This window comes from Lithobates pipiens, unplaced genomic scaffold (genome assembly GCF_037356315.1).
Source record: "Lithobates pipiens isolate NorthernLeopardFrog02 unplaced genomic scaffold, aLitPip1_a1.2 Scaffold_13, whole genome shotgun sequence".
NCBI lineage: Eukaryota > Metazoa > Chordata > Amphibia > Anura > Ranidae > Lithobates > Lithobates pipiens.
The window spans coordinates 515442265-515465488 of NW_027507718.1; positions in this window are offsets into that span (position 1 = coordinate 515442265).

The window sequence follows — 23224 nt, forward strand, 5'->3', positions numbered from 1 at the left end:
ACATTACAGACCCCCCTACAATACAGAACCCCCTACACTACAGAACCCTCCTACAATAGAGCCCCCTACAATACAGAACCGCCCAACATTACAAACCCCCCCTACAATACAGAACCCACTACAATACAGAACCTCCATACATTTCAGACCCCCTAAACTACAGAACCCCCTACATTACAGACTCCCTCTACAATACAGAACCCCCCTACAATACAGACTCCAATACACTATAGAACCCCCTCCTACATTACAGCCCCCCTACACAACAGAACCGCCAACATTACAGAACCCCCCTACAATACACAACCCCCCTACATTACAGACGCCCCTATACTACAGAACCCCCCTACAATGCGAACCCCCCTACAATACAGAGCCCCCTACACTACAGATCCCCCCTACAATAGACCCCCCTACAATACAGAACCCCCCAACATTACAAACCCCCCTACACTACAGAACCCACTACAATACAGAACCGTCATACATTCCAGACCCCCTAAACTACAGAACCCCCCTACATTACAGCCCCCCTACACAACAGAACCCCCCACATTACAGAACCCCCCTACAATACACAACCACCCTACAATACAGAACCCCCCTACACTACAGATGCCCCTATACTACAGAACCCTCCTACAATACAGACTCCCCTACACTACAGAACCCCCTATACTACAGAACCCCCCTACATTACAGACCCCCCTACACTATAGAACCCCCCCTACATCACAGAACCCCTACACTACAGAACCCCCCTACATTACAGACCCCTCTACACTACAGAACCCCCCTACATTACAGACTCCCCTACAATACAGAACCCCCTTACAATACAGAACCCCCCTACATTACAGACCCCCCTACATTACAGACCCACCTGCACTACAGAACCCCCCTACATTACAGACCCCCCTACATTACAGACCCCCTACACTACAGAACCCCCCTACGTTGCAGACACCCCCTTCACTAGAGAAACCCCCCTACATTACAGACCCCCGTACAATACAGAACCCCTCCTACATTACAGACCCCCCTACACAACAGAACCCCCCTACATTACAGACACCCCCTACACTACAGAACCCCCCTACATTACAGACCCCCCTTACATTACAGCCCCCCCTACATTACAGAAACCCCTACACTACAGAACCCCCCTACACTACAGAACCCCCCTTCAGACCCATAATGTACCTGAGTCTAAGGTCCTGAGATCAGCACAGGACTGCATGTCGAGTCCCCTCCCCCTGTGTAGACATAAAGGAGGAGGGGGAGGGGGAGGCGGCTTCAATACCCCCCTACAATACCGAACCCCTCCTACATTACAGACCCCGCTACACTACAGAACCTACACTACAGAACCCCCCCTACATTACAGACTCCCCCCCTACAATACAGACCCCCCAACATTACAGGCCCCCTACACTACAGAACCACCCTACATTGCAGACCCCCCTACATTACAGACCCCCTACAATACAGAACCCCCCTACATTACAGGCCCCCTACACTAAAGAACCCCCCTATATTACAGAACCCCCTACAATAAAGACCCCACTACAATACAGAACCTCCTTACAATACAGAACCTCCCTACAATACAGACCCCCCACACTACAGAACTCCTACAATACAGACCCCAATTCAACACAACCTCCATACATTTCAGATCCCCTAAACTACAGAACCCCCCTACATTACAGACCCCCCTACACTACAGAACCCACCTACATTACAGACCCCCCCTACAATACAGAACCCCCTACACTACAGAACCCACCTACAATAGACCCCCTACAATATAGAACCTCCCAAAATTACAGACCCCCCTACAATACAGAACCCCCTACAATACAGAACCTCCATACATTTCAGACCCCCTAAACTACAGAACCCTCCTACATTACAGACTCCCCCTACAATACTGAACCCCCCTATATTACAGACACCAATACACTATAGAACCCCCTCCTACATTACAGCCCCACCTACACAACAGAACCCCCCACATTACAGAACTCCCCTACAATACACAACCCCCCTACATTACAGACGCCCCTATACTACAGAACCCCCCTACAATAGACCCCCCTACACTACAGAACCCCCTATACTACAGAACACCCCTACAATACAGACCCCCCTACACTGCAGAACCCCCTATACTACAGAATCCCCCTACAATACAGACCCCCCTACACTACAGAACCCCCTATACTACAGAACACCCCTACATTACAGACCCCCCTACACTATAGAACCACCCCTACATTACAGACCCCCTACACTACAGAACCCCCCTACATTACAGACCCCCTACAATACAGAACCCCCCTACATTACAGAACCCCCTTCATTACAGACCCCCCTACATTACAGACCCCCCTACACTACAGAACCCCCCTATATTACAGAACCCCCCTACATTACAGACCCCCCTACATTACAGACCCCCTACACTACAGAACCCCCCTATATTACAGAACCCCCCTACATTACAGACCCCCCTACAATACAGATCACCCCTACATTACAGACCCCCCTACATTACAGACCCCCTACAATACAGAATCCCTCCTACATTACAGACCCCCCTACACTACAGAACCCCCCCTACATTACAGACTTCCCCTACAATACAGACCCCCAACATCACAGGCCCCCTACACTACAGAACCCCTGTGCATTGCAGACTACCCCTACAATACATAACCCCCCTATATTACAGACCCCAATACACTATAGAACCCCCTCCTACATTACAGCCCCCCCTACACAACAGAACCCCCCACATTACAGAACTCCCCTACAATACACAACCCCCCTACATTACAGACGCCCCTATACTACAGAACCCCTATACTACAGAACACCCCTACATTACAGACCCACCTACAATATAGAACCACCCCTACATTACAGACCCCCCTACACTACAGAACCCCCCCCCCCTACATTACAGACCCCCCTACAATACAGAACCCCCCCTACATTAGAGAAACCCCTTCATTACAGACCCCCCTACATTACAGACCCCCCTGGACTACAGAACCCCCTACATTACAGACCCCCCTACATTACAGAACCCCCTACATTACAAACCCCCCCCTACATTACAGACCCCCCCACACTACAGAACCCCCCTACAATACAGGCCCCCCTACATTACAGACCCCCCTACATTACAGATCCCCCTGCACTACAGAACGCCCTTACATTACAGACCCCCTACACTACAGAACCCCCCCTACATTACAGCCCCCCCCCTACACTACAGAACCCCCCCCACATTACAGACCCCCTACATTACAGACCCCCCTACAATACAGAACCCCCTACAATACAGAACCCGTCTACATTACAGGCCCCCTACACTACAGAACCCCCCTATATTACAGATCCTCCTACAATAAAGACCCCACTACAATACAGAACCTCACTACAATACAGACCCCCCAAACTACAGAACTCCTACAATACAGACCCCCCTACAATAGAACCTCTATACACTTCAGACCCCCTAAACTACAGAACCCCCTACATTACAGACCCCCCTACACTACAGAACCCCCTACATTACAGACCCCCCTACAATACTGAACCCCCTACACTACAGAACCCCCCTACAATAGACCCCCCTACAATACACAACCCCCCTACATTACAGACACCCCTATACTATAGAACCCCCCTACCATACAGACCCCCCTACACTACAGAACCCCCTATACTACAGAACACCCCCTACATTACAGACCCCCTTACACTATAGAACCCCCCTACATTACAGAACCCCCCTACAATACAGAACCCCTCTACAATACAGAACCCCCTACATTACAGACCCCCCTACATTACAGACCCCCTACAATACAGAACCCCCTACATTACAGACCCCCCCCTACATTACAGACCCCCCTACAATACAGAACCCCCCTACATTACAGACCCCCCTACATTACAGAACCCACCCTACATTACAGACCCCCTACACTACAGAACCCCCCTATGTTACAGACACCCCCTTCACTACAGAAACCCCCCTACATTACAGCCCCCTTTACATAACAGACCCCCGTACAATACAGAACCCCTCCTACATTACAGACCCCCCTACACAACAGAACCCCCCTACATTACAGACACCCCCTACACTACAGAACCCCCCCCCCCTACATTACAGACCCCCTTACTTTACAGACCCCCCTACATTACAGAAACCCCTACACTACAGAACCCCCCTTCAGACCCATAATGTACCTGAGTCTAAGGTCCTGAGATCAGTATAGGACTACATGTCGAGTCCCCTCCCCCTGTGTAGACATAAAGGAGGAGGGGGGAGGCGGCTTCACTCTGCTCGGCTATGGGAGACAGCCGAACCGAGACTGATCAGAGCCACTTCCACCGTGCCAAAGAGAAGGGGAATCGTTGCGGGTTCCGCCCCGCCATGTGCCTACGTGTGTCATTGGAGTGCGGCTCCGAGGCTCACCCACCCCCCACTGCAAAGAGCAACTACAGCTCTCAAAGAGCCTGTCACTGGCGGCACGCCCCCCACTTACTACGTCACTGACGGCCCGCCCCCCACTTACTACGTCACTGACGTCCCGCCCCCCACTTACTACGTCACTGACGTCCCGCCCCCCACTTACTACGTCACTGACGGCCCGCCCCCCACTTACTACGTCACTGGCGGCACGCCCCCCACTTACTATGTCACTGACGGCCCGCCCCCACTTACTACGTCACTGACGGCCCGCCCCCCACTTACTGCGTCACTGACGGCCCGCCCCCCACTTACCACATCACTGGCGGCACGCCCCCCACTTACTACGTCACTGACGGCCCACCCCACACTTACTACTTCAGTGACGGCCGGCCCCCCACTTACTACGTCACTGATGGCCCGCCCCCACTTACTACGTCACTGACGGCCCGCCCCCCACTTACTACGTCACTGACGGCCCGCCCCCACTTACTACGTCACTGACAGCTCGCCCCCAACTTACTATGTCACTGGCGGAACATCAACGGCCGCTGTTAGTACACCGTTACTGCATGTCAGAACCCGCGGCCGACTCTGCATGCCCCAGACATCCGGCCCACTGGGCAAATGCCCGCTCTGCCCTATGGCCAGTCCGGGCCTGATTATAACATCCTAACATCATAACATTATAACATCCTAACATTCTAACATCATACCATCCTAATATCCTAACATTAGACCATCCTAACATTATGACATCCTAACATCATAACATCCTAACATTAACACACTATGATGACACTGCACTACAATAATGCACTATAATAATATTGCACTACAATAACACTATACTAACATTGTACTACAATAACATTCTATAATAACACTGGTACAATAACACACTATACTCCTTCTTCTCCTCCTCTTCTTATTCTTCTTCTCCTCATCCTCCTCTTCTCCTCCCCCTACTCTCCTCCTCCTCCTCCTCCTCCTCTTCTTAATCTTCTCCTCCTCTTACTACAATAAATCACTATAATAACATTGCACCACAAAAACACACTATACTAACATTTTACTACAATAAAACACTATAATAAAACTGGTACAATAACTCACTATACTCCTCCTCTCCTCCTCTTCCTTCTCTTCTTCTTCTTCTCCTCCTCCTCCTCCTCCTTCTCTTCTTCTTCTCATCCTCCTCCTTCTCTTCTTCTTCTTCTCCTTCTCCTCCTCCACCTCCTCATCTCCTCCTCCAGCTCCTCCTCCTCTTCTTCTTCTTCTTTTCCTCCTCCTCTTACTACAATAAAACACTATACTAACACTGCACTACAATAGCACACTATAATAAAACTGCCCTACAATAACACACTACAATAACACTGCACTACAATAACACACTATACTGACATTGCACTACAATAACACAATATAATAACACTGCACTGCAATAACAAACTATAATAACACTGCATTATGATAACATACTATAATAACACTGCACTACAATAACACTATACTAACATTTTACTACAATAACACACTATAAAACACTGGTACAATAACTCACTATACTCATCCTTCTCTTCTTCTTTTCTTTCTCCTCCTACTCCTCCTCTACTTTTCCTCCTCCTCTTACTACAATAAAACACTATACTAACACTGCACTACAATAACACACTATAATAACTTTGCACTACAATAACACTATACTAACATTTTACTACAATAAAACACTATAATAAAACTGGTACAATAACTCACTATACTCCTCCTCTCCTCCTCTTCTTCCTTCTCTTCTTCTTCTTCTTCTTCTCCTCCTCCTCCTCCTCCTCCTTCTCTTCTTCTTCTCCTCCTCCTCCTCCTCCTTCTCTTCTTCTTCTTCTCCTTCTCCTCCTCCTCCTCATCTCCTCCTCCAGCTCCTCCTCTTCTTCTCCTCCTCCTCCTCCTCCTCTTACTACAATAAAACACTATACTAACACTGCACTACAATAACACACTATAATAACACTGCACTACAATAACACACTATGTTAACACTGCACTACAATAACACACTATAATAACACTGCACTACAATAACACTATACTAACATTTTACTATAATAAAACACTATAATAGAACTGGTACAATAACTCACTATACTCCTCCTCTCCTTCTCTTCTTCTTCTTCTTCTTCTTCTTCTCCTCCTCCTCCTCCTCCTCCTCCTCCTCTTCTTCTTCTTCTTCTCCTCCTCCTCCTCCTCCTCCTCCTCCTCTTCTTCTTCTTCTCCTCCTCCACCTCCTCATCTCCTCCTCCAGCTCCTCTTCTTCTTCTCCTCCTCCTCCTCTTACTACAACAAAACACTATACTAACACTGTACTACAATAACACACTATAATAACACTGCACTACAATAACACACTATACTGACATTGCACTACAATAACACACTATAATAACACTGCACTACATTAACACACTATACTGACATTGCACTGCAATAACACACTATAATAACACTGCACTACAATAACACACTATGATAACACTGCACTACAATAACACACTACACTAACACTGCACTACAATAACACACTATACTAACACTGCGCTACAATAACACACTATGATAACACTGCACTACAACAACACACTATAATAACATTGCACTACAATAACACGCTATAATAACATTGCACTACAATAACACTCTACACTAACACTGTACTACAATAACACACAATGATAACACTGCACTACAATAACACACTATAATAACACTGTACTACAATAAAACACTATACTAACACTGCACTACAATAACACACTATAATAACATTGCACTACAAAAACACACTATAATAACATTGCACTACAATAACACACTATAAAACACCAGTACAATAACTCCTCCTTCTCTTCTCCTTCTCTTTCTCCTCCTCCTCCTCCTCTTACTACAATAAAACACTATACTAACACTGCACTACAATAACACACTATAATAACATTTCACTACAATAACACTCTACACTAACACTGCACTACAATAACACACTATAATAACACTGAACTACAATAACACACTATGATAACATTGTACTACAATAACACTATACTAACATTTTACTACAATAAAACACTATAATAAAACTGGTACAATAACTCACTATACTCCTCCTAACTCACTATACTCCTCCTTCTCTTCTTCTTCTCTTTCTACTCCTCCTTCTCCTCTTCTTCTTCTTCTCCTCCTCCTCTTCTTCTTCCCTCCTCCTCCTCCTCCTCCTCCTCCTCCTCCTCTTCTTCTTCTCCTCCTCCTCCTCTTACTACAATAAAACACTATACTAACACTGCACTACAATAACACACTATAATAACATTGCACTATAATAACACACTACACTAACACTGTACTACAATAACACACTATACTAACACTGCACTACAATAACACTATGATAACACTGCACTACAACAACACACTATAATAGCATTGCACTATAATAACACACTATAATAACATTGCAGTACAATAACACTCTACACTAACACTGTACTACAATACCACACTATAATAACACTGCACTGCAATAACACACTATGATAACACTGCACTACAATACCATACTATAATAACACTGCACTAAAATAACACTATACTAACATTTTACTACAATAACACACTATAAAACACCGGTACACTAACTCACTATACTCCTCCTTCTCTTCTTCTTATCTTTCTCCTCCTCCTCCTCCTCTTCTTTTCCTCCTCCTCTTACTACGATAAAACACTATACTAACACTGCACTACAATAACACACTATAATAACATTGCACTACAATAACACACTATAATAACACTGCACTACAATAACACGCTAAGATAACATTGCACTACAATAACACTATACTAACATTTTACTACAATAAAACACTATAATAAAACTGGTACAATAACTCACTATACTCCTCCTCTCCTCCTCTTCCTTTTCTTCTTCTTCTCCTCCTCCTCCTCCTCCTCCTCTTCTTCTTCTCTCCTCCTCCTCCTTCTCTTCTTCTTCTTCTGCTACTTCTTTTTCTTCTTCTCCACCTCCACCTCCTCATCTCCTCCTCCAGCTCCTCCTCCTCTTACTACAATAAAACACTATCCGAACACTGCACTACAATAACACACTATAATAACACTGCACTACAATAACACACTATACTGAAATTGCACTACAATAACACACTATAATAGCACTGCACTGCAATAACACACTATAATAACACTGCACTACAATAACACACTATAATAACACTGCACTACAATAACACACTATAATAACACCGCACTACAATAACACTCTACACTAACACTGTACTACAATAACACACTATACTAACACTGCACTACAATAACACACTATCATAACACTGCACTACAATAACACACTATAATAACATTGCACTACAATAACACTCTACACTAACACTGTACTACAATAACACACAAAAATAACACTGCACTACAATAACACACTATAATAACACTGCACTACAATAACACACTATAATAGCACTGCACTACAATAACACACTATGATAACACTGCACTACAATACCATACTATAATAACACTGCACTACAATAACACTATACTAACATTTTACTACAATAACACACTATGAAACACCGGTACAATAACTCACTATACTCCTTCTAACTCACTATACTCCTCCTTCTCTTCTCCTTCTCTTTCTCCTCCTCTTCTTTTCCTCCTTCTCTTACTACAATAAAACACTATACCAACACTGCACTACAATAACACACTATAATAACATTGCACTACCATAACACTCTACACTAACACGGCACTACAATAACACACTATAATAACACTGCACTACAATAACACACTATGATAACACTGCACTACAATAACACACTATAATAACATTGCACTACAATAACACTATACTAACATTTTACTACAATAACACACTATAAAACACCGGTACAATAACTCACTATAATCCTCCTAACACACTATACTCCTCCTTCTCTTCTTCTCTTTCTCCTCCTCCTCCTCCTCTTCTTTTCCTCCTCCTTTTACTACAATAAAACACTATACTAACACTGCACTACAATAACACACTATAATAACACTGCACTACAATAACACACTATAATAACATTGCACTACAATAACACACTATAATAACATTGCACTACAATAACACTATACTAACATTTTACTACAATAAAACACTATAATAAAACTGGTACAATAACTCACTATACTCCTCCTCCTCCTCCTCCTCCTCCTCCTCCTCCTCCTCCTCCTCCTCTTACTACAATAAAACACTATACTAACACTGCACTACAATAACACACTATAATAACATTGCACTACAATAACACACTACACTAACACTGTACTACAATAACACACTATACTAACACTGCACTACAATAACACACTATGATAACACTGCACTACAACAACACACTATGATAACATTGCACTACAATAACACACTATAATGACACTGCACTACAATAACACACTATACTGAAATTGCACTACAATAACACACTATAATAACACTGCACTGCAATAACATACTATAATAACACTGCACTACAATAACACACTTTAATAACACTGCACTACAATAACACACTACACTAACACTGTACTACAATAACACACTATACTAACACTGCACTACAATAACACACTATCATAACACTTCACTACAATAACACACTATAATAACATTGCACTACAATAACACTCTACACTAACACTGTACTGCAATAACACACAAAAATAACACTGCACTACAATAACACACTATAATAACACTGCACTACAATAACACACTATAATAGCACTGCACTACAATAACACACTATGATAACACTGCACTACAATACCATACTATAATAACACTGCACTACAATAACACTATACTAACATTTTACTACAATAACACACTATGAAACACCGGTACAATAACTCACTATACTCCTTCTAACTCACTATACTCCTCCTTCTCTTCTCCTTCTCTTTCTCCTCCTCTTCTTTTCCTCCTTCTCTTACTACAATAAAACACTATACCAACACTGCACTACAATAACACACTATAATAACATTGCACTACCATAACACTCTACACTAACACTGCACTACAATAACACAATATAATAACACTGCACTACAATAACACACTATAATAACATTGCACTACAATAACACTATATTAACATTTTACTACAATAAAACACTATAATAAAACTGGTACAATAACTCACTATACTCCTCCTCTCCTCCTCTTCCATCTCTTCTTCTTCTTCCCTCCTCATCCTCCTTCTCTTCTTCTTCTTCTCCTCCTCCTCCTCTTACTACAACAAAACACTATACTAACACTGCACTACAATAACACACTATAATAACATTGCACTACAATAACACTCTACACTAACACTGCACTACAATAACACACTATACTGACATTGCACTACAATAACACACTATAATAACAATGCACTACAATAACACACTATGATAACACTGCACTACAATACCATACTATAATAACACTGCACTACAATAACACTATACTAACATTTTACTACAATAACACACTATAAAACACCGGTACTAAAAATTCACTATACTCCTCCTTCTCTTCTTCTTCTCTTTCTCCTCCTCCTCCTCCTCTTCTTTTCCTCCTCATCTTACTACAATAAAATACTATACTAACACTGCACTACAATAACACACTATAATAACACTGCACTACAATAACACACTATGATAACACTGCATTACAATAACACACTATAATAACATTGCACTAAAATAACACACTATGATAACACTATACTAACAATTTACTACAATAAAACACTATAATAAAACTGGTACAATAACTCACTATACTCCTCCTCTCCTCCTCCTTCTCTTCTTCTTCTCCTCCTCCTCCTCTTCTTCTTCTTCTCCTCCTCCTCCTCTTCTTCTTCTTCCCTCCTCCTCCTCCTCCTTCTCTTCTTCTTCTTCTCCTTCTCCTCCTCCACCTCCTCATCTCCTCCTCCAGCTCCTCCTCTTCTTCTTCTTCTCCTCCTCCTCTTCTTACTACAATAACACACTAAACTAACACCGCACTACAATAACACACAATAATAACACTGCACTACAATAACACACTATGTTAACAGTGCACTACAATAACACACTATAATAACACTGCACTACAACAACACACTATAATAACATTGCATTATAATAACACACTATAATAACACTGCACTACAATAACACTCTACACTAACACTGCACTACAATAACACACTATAATAACACTGCACTACAATAACACACTATAATAACACACTATAATAACACTGCACTGCAATAAAACACTATAATAACACTGCACTACAATAACACACTATGATAACACTCCAATACAATACCATAATATAATAGCACTGCACTACAATAACACTATACTAACATTTTACTACAATAACACACTATAAAACACTGGTACAAATAAATCACTATACTCCTCCTAACTCACTATACTCCTCCTTCTCTTCTTCTTCTCTTTCTCCTCCTCCTTCTCCTCTTCTTTCCCTCCTCCTCTTACTACAATAACACACTATACTAACACTGCACTACAATAACACACTATAATAACACTGCACTACAATAACACACTATACTAACACTGCACTACAATAACACACTATGATAACACTGCACTACAATAACACACTATAATAACACTGCACTACAATAACACTATACTAACATTTTACTACAATAAAAAAACTATAATAAAACTGGTACAATAACTCACTATACTCCTCCTCTCCTCCTCTTCCTTCTCTTCTTCTTCTCCTCCTCCTCCTCTTCTTCTTCTCTCCTCCTCCTCCTCCTTCTCTTCTTCTCCTTCACCTCCTCATCTCCTCCTCCAGCTCCTCCTCCTCTTCTTCTTCTCCTCCTCCGCCTCTTACTACAATAAAACACTATACTAACACTGCACTACAATAACACACTATAATAACACTGCACTACAATAACACACTATAATAACATTGCACTACAATAACACTCTACACTAACACTGTACTACAATAACACACTATAATAACACTGCACTACAATAACACACTATAATAACATTGCACTACAATAACACTCTACACTAACACTGTACTACAATAACACACTATAATCACACTGCACTGCAATAACACACTATATTAACAATGCACTAGAAAAACACACTATAATAACACTACACTACAATAACACACTATAATAACACTACACTACAATAACACACTATACTAGCACTGCACTTCAATAACACACTATGAAAACACTGCACTACAACAACACACTATAATAACATTGCACTACAATAACACACTATAATAACATTGCACTACAATAACACTCTGCACTAACACTGTACTACAATAACACACTATAATAACACTGCACTACAATAACACACTATATTAACACTGCACTACAATAACACACTATACTGACATTGCACTACAATAACACACTATAATAACACTGCACTACAATAACACACTATGATAACACTGCACTACAATACCATACTATAATAACACTGCACTACAATAACACTATACTAACATTTTACTACAATAACATACTATAAAACACCGGTATAATAACTCACTATTCTCCTAACTCACTATACTCCTCCTTCTCTTCTTCTCTTTCTCCTCCTCCTCCTCCTCTTCTTTTCCTCCTCCTTTTACTACAATAAAACACTATGCTAACACTGCACTACAATAACACACTATAATAACACTGCACTACAATAACACACTATAATAACATTGCACTACAATAACACACTATAATAACATTGCACTACAATAACACTATACTAACATTTTACTACAATAAAACACTATAATAAAACTGGTACACTAACTCACTATACTCCTCCTCCTCCTCCTCCTCCTCCTCCTCCTCCTCTTACTACAATAAAACACTATACTAACACTGCACTACAATAACACACTATAATAACATTGCACTACAATAACACACTACACTAACACTGTACTACAATAACACACTATACTAACACTGCACTACAATAACACACTATGATAACACTGCACTACAATAACTCACTATACTGACATTGCACCACAATAACACACTACAATAACACTTTACTGCAATAACACACTATAATAACAATGCACTAGATTAACACACTATAATAACACTGCACTACAATAACACACTACACTAACACTGTACTACAATAACACACTATACTAACACTGCACTACAATAACACACTATACTAACACTGCACTACAATAACACACTATGATAACACTGCACTACAACAACACACTATGATAACATTGCACTACAATAACACACTATAATAACACTGCACTACAATAACACTCTACACTAACACTGTACTACAATAACACACTATAATAACACTGCACTACAATAACACACTATAATAACACTGCACTACAATAACACACTATACTGACATTGCACTACAATAACACACTATAATAACACTGCACTGCAATAACACACTATAATAACAATGCACTACAATAACACACTATGATAACGCTGCACTAAAATAACACTATACTAACAATTTACTACAATAAAACACTATAATAAAACTGGTACAATAACTCACTATACTCCTCCTCTTCCTTCTCTTCTTCTTCTCCTCCTCCTCCTCTTCTTCTTCCCTCCTCCTCCTCCTCCTTCTCTTCTTCTTCTCCTTCTCCTCCTCCACCTCCTCATCTCCTCCTCCAGCTCCTCCTCTTCTTCTTCTTTTCCTCCTCCTCCTCTTACTACAATAAAACACTATACTAACACTGAACTACAATAACACACTATAATAACATTGCACTTCAATAACACACTACACTAACACTGTACTACAATAACACACTATACTAACACTGCATTACAATAACACACTATGATAACACTGCACTACAATAACACACTATAATAACATTGCACTTCAATAACACACTACACTAACACTGTACTACAATAACACACTATACTAACACTGCATTACAATAACACACTATGATAACAATGCACTACAATAACACACTATGATAACACTGCACTAAAATAACACTATACTAACAATTTACTACAATAAAACACTATAATAAAACTGGTACAATAACTCACTATACTCCTCCTCTCCTCCTCTTCCTTCTCTTCTTCTTCTTCTTCTCCTTCTCCTCCTCTTCTTCTTCCCTCCTCCTCCTCCTCCTCCTCTTCTTCTCCTCCTCCTCCTCTTCCTTTTCTTCTTCTTCTCCTCCTCCTCCACCTCCTCATCTCCTCCTCCAGCTCCTCCTCTTCTTCTTCTTCTCCTCCTCCTCTTACTACAATAAAACACTATACTAACACTGCAGTACAATAACACACTATAATAACACTGCACTACAATAACACACTATAATGACACTGCACTAGAATAACACACTATAATAACACTGCACTACAATAACACACTACACTAACACTGTAATACAATAACACACTATACTAACACTGCACTACAATAACACACTATGATAACACTGCACTACAATACCATACTATAATAACACTGCACTACAATAACACTATACTAACATTTTCTTACAATAACACACTAAAAAACACTGGTACAATAACTCACTATTCTCCTCCTAACTCACTATACTCCTCCTTCTCTTCCTCCTCCTCCTCCTCCTCTTCTTTTCCTCCTCCTCTTACTACAATAAAACACTATACTAACACTGCACTACAATAACACACTATAATAACACTGCACTACAATAACACACTATAATAACACTGCACTACAATAACGCACTATGATAACACTGCACTACAATAACACACTATAATAACACTGCACTACAATAACACACTATGATAACACTGCACTACAATAACACACTATAATAACATTGCAATAACACTATACTAACATTTTACTACAATAACACACTATGAAACATACACGTACATTACAGACTCCCCCCTACAATACAGACCCCCAAACATTACAGGACCCTACACTACAGAACCCCCCTACATCTGCAGACCCCCCTACATTACAGACCCCCCCCCACATTACAGACTCCCTACATTACAGACCCCCCTACAATACAGAACCCCCCCTACAATACAGAACCCCCTCCATTACAGTCCCCCCTATATTACAGACACCCCTACACTACAGAACCCCCACACAATACAGAACCCTCCCCTACATTACAGACCCCCCTACATTACAGACCCCCCTGCACTACAGAAACCCCTTACATTACAGACCCCCCTACATTACAGCCCCCCCACACATTACAGACCCCCTACATTACAGAACCCCCTACAATACAGAACCCCCCTACATTACAGGCCCGCTACACTACAGAGCCCCCTATATTACAGACCCCCCTACAATAAAGACCCCACTACAATAGAGAATCTCCCTACAATACAGAACCTTGTTACAATACAGACCCCCTACAATACAATCTCCATACATTTCAGACCCCCCTACACTACAGAACCCCACCTACATTACAAACCCTCCTACAATACAGAACCCCCCTACATTACAGAACCCCCTTCGTTACAGACCTCCCTACAATACAGAACCCACCTACACTACAGAACCCAGCATACATAACAGATCCCCCTACATTACAGATCCCCCCTACACTACAGAACCCGTACAATACAGAACCCCCTACATTACAGACCCCCACACTAAAGAACACCCCCTACAATACAGAACCCCCCCTTCATTACAGACACCCCTACATTACAGACCCCCCTACACTACAGAACCCCCCTACATTACAGACCCCCCTACATTACAGCCCCCCCTACATTACATATCCCCCTACACTACAGAACCCCCCTACAATACAGAACCCCCCCTACATTACAGACCCCTCCCTACATTACAGACCCCTCTGCACTACAGAACCCGCCTACATTACAGACCCTCCTACATTACAGACCCCCTACACTACAGAACCCCCCTATATTACAGACCCCCCTACACTACAGAACCCACCCTACATTACAGCCCCCCTACACTACAGAACCCACCTACATTACAGAAATCCCCTACATTACAGACCCCCCTACAATACAGAACCCACCCTTCATTACAGACCCCCCTACATTACAGACCCCCCTACAATACAGAACCCCTCCTACATTACAGACCCCCTACACTACAGAATCCCCCTACATTGCAGACCCCCTACATTACAGACCCCCCGACATTACAGACCCCCCAACAATACAGAACCCCCCTACATTACAGGCCCCCTACACTACAGAACCCCCTATATTACAGACCCCCCTACATTGCAGACCCCCTACATTACAGACCCCCCGACATTACAGACCCCCCTACAATACAGAACCCCCCTACATTACAGGCCCCCTACACTACAGAACCCCCTATATTACAGACCCCCCTACAATAAAGACCCCACTACAATACAGAACCTCCCTACAATACCGACCCCCCACACTACAGAACTCCTACAATACAGACTCCCTTACAATACAGAACCTCCATACATTTCAGACCCCCTAAACTACAGAACCCCCCTACATTACAGACTCCCCCTACAATACAGAACCCCCCTACATTACAGACCCCAATACACTATAGAACCCGCTCCTACATTACAGCCCCCCTACACAACAGAACCCCCCACATTACAGAACCCCCCTACAATACACAACCCCCCTACAATACACAATGCCCCTACATTACAGACGCCACTATACTACAAAACCCCGCTACAATACAGTCCCCCCTTCACTACAGAACCCACTATACTACAGAACACCCCTACATTACAGACCCACCTACATTATAGAACCACCCCTATATTACAGACCCCCCCTACACTACAGAACCCTCCCTAGATTACAGACCCCCCTACAATACAGAACCCACCTACATTACAGAACCCTTCTTCATTACAGACCCCCCTACATTACAGACCCCCCCTACATTACAGACCCCCCTACATTACAGAACCCCCCTACAATACAGAACCCCCCTACATTACAGCCCCACCTACACTACAGAACCCACCTACATTACAGAACCCCCCTACATTACAGACCCCCACACTACAGAACACCCCCTACAATACAGAACTTGCCCTGCATTACAGACCCCCTACACTACAGAACCCCCCCTACATTACAAACCCCCCTACAATACAGAACCCGCCCTACATTACAGAACCCCCCTTCATTACAGACCCCCCTACATTACAGACCCCCCTACACTACAGAACCCCCCCTACATTACAGACCCCCGTACATTACAGACCCCCCTACAATACATATCCCCCTACACTACAGAACCCACCTACAATACAGAACCCCCCTACATTACAGACCCCCCCTACATTACCGACCCCCCTGCACTACAGAACCCACCTACATTACAGACCCCCTACATTACAGACCTCCTACACTACAGAACCCACCCTACATTACAGCCCCCCTACACTACAGAACCCCCCTACATTACAGAAACCCCCTACACTACAGACCCTCCTACAATACAGAACCCCCCTACATTACAGACCCCCCCTACATTACAGACCCCCCTACAATACAGAACCCCGCCTACATTACAGACCCCCCTACACTACAGAACCTACACTACCTAACCCCCCCTACATTACAGACTCCACCTACAATACAGAAACCCCCAACATTACAGGCCCCCTACACTACAGAACCCCCCTACATTGCAGACCCCCTACATTACAGCCCCCCACATTACAGACCCCCTACATTACAGACCCCCCAACAATACAGAACCCACCCTACAATACAGAACCCCCCTACATTACAGGCCCCCTACACTACAGAACCCGCTATATTACAGACCCCCTACAATAAAGACCACACTACAATACAGAACCTCCCTACAATACAGACCCCCCACACTACAGAACTCCTACAATACAGAACCTCCATACATTTCAGACCCCCTAAACTACAGAACCCCCCTACATTACAGACTCCCCCTACAATACACAACCCCCCTACATTACAGACCTAAATACACTATAGAACCCCCTCCTACATTACAGCCCCCCTACACAACAGAACCCCCCACATTACAGAACCCCCCTACGATACACAACCCCTACAATACACAATGCCCCTACATTACAGACGCCGCTATACTACAGAACCCCCCTACAATACAGTCCCCCCTACACTACAGAACCCCCTATACTACAGAACACCCCCTACATTACAGACCCACCTACACTATAGAACCATCCCTACATTACAGAACCCCCTTACACTATAGAACCCGCCCTAGATTACAGACCCCCCTACAATACAGAACCCCCTACATTACAGACCCCCCTACATTAATAAAACCGCCTTCATTACAGACCCCCCTACATTACAGACCCCCCTACACTACAGACCCCCCCTACATTACAGACCCCCCTGCACTACAGAACCCCCCTACATTACAGACCCCCCTACATTACAGACCCCCTACACTACAGAACCTGCCCTACATTACAGCCCCCCTACACTACAGAACCCCCCTACATTACAGAACCCTCCTACAATACAGAACCCCCCTACATTACAGACCCCCTCCACATTACAGACCCCCCTGCACTACAGAACCCCCCTACATTACAGACCCCCTACACTACAGAACCCCCATACATTACAGCCCCCCTACACTACAGAACCCACCTACATTACAGACCCCCTACAATACAAAACCCCCCTACATTACAGACCCCGCCTACATTACAGACCCCCCTACAATACAGAACCCCTCCTACATTACAGACCCCCTACACTACAGAACCTACACTACAGAACCCCCTTACATTACAGACTCCCCCTACAATACAGACCCCCTACATTACAGGCCCCCTACACTACAGAACCCCCCTACATTACAAACCCCCCCTACATTACAGACCCCCTCTACATTACAGCCCCACCTACACTACAGAACCCCCCTACATTACAGACCCCCCCACAATACAGAACCCCCCCTACATTACAGACCCCCCTACATTACAGATCCCCCTTACACTACAGAACCCCCTTGCATTACAGACCCCCCTACATTACAGACCCCCCTACAATACAGAACCCCCCTACATTACAGACTCCCCTACATTACAGACCCCCCTACAATACAGAACCCTACTACATTACAGACCCCCTTTACAATACAGAACCCGCCTACAATACAGAACCCCCCTACATTACAGGTCCCCTACACTACAGAACCCCCCTATATTACAGACCCCCTACAATAAAGACCCCACTACAATATAGAACCTCCCTACAATACAGACCCCCCACACTACAGAACTCCTACAATACAGACCCCCCTACAATACAGGCCCCCCTACAATACAGAACTCCCCTACATTACAGAACCCCCCCCCCCCCCTACAATACACAACCCCCCTACAATACACATCACCCCTACATTACAGACGCCGCTATACTACATAACCCCCCTACAATACAGACCCCTGTACACTACAGAACCCCCTATACTACAGAACACCCCCTACATTACAGACCCACCTACACTATAGAACCAGCCCTACATTACAGACCCCCCTACACTACCGAACCCTCCCTACATTACAGACCCCCCTACAATACAGAACCCCCCAACATTACAGAACCCCCCTTCATTACAGACCCCCTTACATTACAGACCCCCAACATTACAGACCCCCCTACATTACAGACCCCCCTACAATACAGAACCCCCCTACATTACAGCCCCCCTACATTACAGACCCCCCTACAATACAGAACCCCCAAACATTACAGAACCCCCCTTCATTACAGACCCCCTTACATTACAGACCCCCAACATTACAGACCCCCCTAAATTACAGACCCCCCTACAATACAGAACCCCCTACATTACAGACCCCCCTACAATACAGATCCCTACTACATTACAGACCCCCTTTACAATACAGAACCCGCCTACATTACAGACTCCCCCTACAATACAGACCCCCCAACATTACAGGTCCCCTACACTACAGAACCCGCCTACATTGCAGACCCCCTACACTACAGACCCCCCACATTACAGACCCCCTACATTACAGACCCCCCTACAATACAGAATCCCCCTACATTACAGGCCCCCCCTACATTACAGAACCCCCCTACAATACAGAACCTATCTACAATACAGACCCCCCACACTACAGAACTCCTACAATACAGACCCCCCTACAATACAACCTCCATACATTTCAGAGCCCCTAAACTACAAAACCCCCCTACATTACAGACTCCCCCTACAATACAGAACCCCCCTACATTACAGACCCCAATGCACTACAGAACCCCCTATACTACAGAACACCCCCTACATTACAGACCCCCCTACACTATAGAACCCCCCTACATTACAGACCCCGTACACTACAGACCCCCCTACATTACAGACCCAACTACAATACAGAACCCCCCTATATTACAGAACCCCCTTCATTACAGACCCCTCCTACACTACAGAACCAACCTTACATTACAGACCCCCCTACATTACAGACCTCCCTACACTACAGAACCCAACTACATTACAGACCCCCTTCTACATTACAGACCCCCCTACACTACAGAACCCCCTACATTACAGACCCCCCCTACATTACAGACCCCCTACACTACAGAACCCACCCTACATTACAGCCCCCCTACACTACAGAACCCCCCTACAATACAGACCCCCCCTACATTACAGACCCCCCTACAGTACTGAACCCCCCTACATTATAGACCCCGCTACATTACAGACCCCCTACACTACAGAACCCACCCTACATTACAGACCCCCCTACAATACAGAACCCCCTACATTATAGATCCTCCCTACATTACAGATCCCTCTACACTACACAACACTCCCTACAATACAGACCCCCCTACACTACAGAACCCCTACAATACAGAACCCCCCTACATTACAGACCCCCCAAACTACAGAACACCCCCTACAATACAGAACTCCCCCTAAATTACAGACCCCCCTACACTACAGAACCCTCCCTAGATTACAGACCCCCCTACAATACAGAACCCCCCTACATTACAGAACCCACCTACATTACAGAACCCCCTACATTACAGACCCCCCTTACATTACAGACCCCCTTTCACTACATAACCCACATACAATACAGAACCCGCCCTACATTACAGCCCCACCTACACTACAGAACCCAACTACATTACAGAACCCCCCTACATTACAGACCCCCCAACAATACAGAACCCTCCCCACATTACAGACCCCCCTACATTGCAGACCCACCATACATTACAAACCCCCCTACAATACAGAACCCTCCCTACATTACAGAACCCCCCCTTCATTACAGACCCCCCTACATTACAGAACCCCCCTACATTACAGACCCCCATACATTACAAACCCCCCTACACTACAGAACCCAACTACATTACAGACCCCCCCTACATTACAGACCCCCCTACACTACAGAACCCCCCTACATTACAGACCCTCCCCTACATTACAGACCCCCTACACTACAGAACCCACCCTACATTACAGCCCCCCTACACTACAGAACCCCCCTACATTACAGACCCCCCTACATTACAGACCCCCCTACAGTACTAAACCCCCCTACATTATAGACCCCGCTACATTACAGACCCCCTACACTACAGAACCCACCCTACATTACAGAACCCCCTACAATACAGAACCCCCTATATTACAGACCCCCTACATTACAGACCCCCTACAATACAGAACCCCCTATATTACAGACCCCCTACATTACAGATCCCCCCTACATTACAGATCCCCCCTACATTACAGATCCCCCTACACTACAGAACCCCCCTGCATTACAGACCCCCCTACAATACAGAACCCCCCTACATTACAGACCCCCCTACATTACAGACCCCCCTACAATACAGAACCCTACTACATTACAGACCCCCATTACAATACAGAACCCGCCTACAATACAGAACCCCCCTACATTACAGGCCCCCTACACTACAGAACCCCCCTATATTACAGACCCCCTACAATAAAGACCCCACTACAATACAGAACCTCCATACAATACAGACCCCCCACACTACAGAACTCCTACAATACAGACCCCCCTACAATACAGACCCCCCTACAATACAGAACTCCCCTACATTACAGAACCCCCCTTACAATACACAACCCCCTACAATACACAACACCCCTACATTACAGACACTGCTATACTACAGAACCCCCCTACAATACAGACCCCACCACAATACAGAACCCCCTATACTACAGAACACCCTCTACATTACAGACCCACCTACACTATAGAACCAGCCCTATTTTACAGACCCCCCTACACTACAGAACCCTCCCTACATTACAGACCCCCCTACAATACAGAACCCCCCTACATTACAGAACCCCCCTTCATTACAGACCCCCCTACATTACAGACCCCCCAACATTACAGACCCCCTACATTACAAACCCCCCTACAATACAGAACCCCCCTACATTACAGACCCCCCTCCACATTACAGACCCCCCTGCACTACAGAACCCCCCTACATTACAGAACCCCCTTCATTACAGAC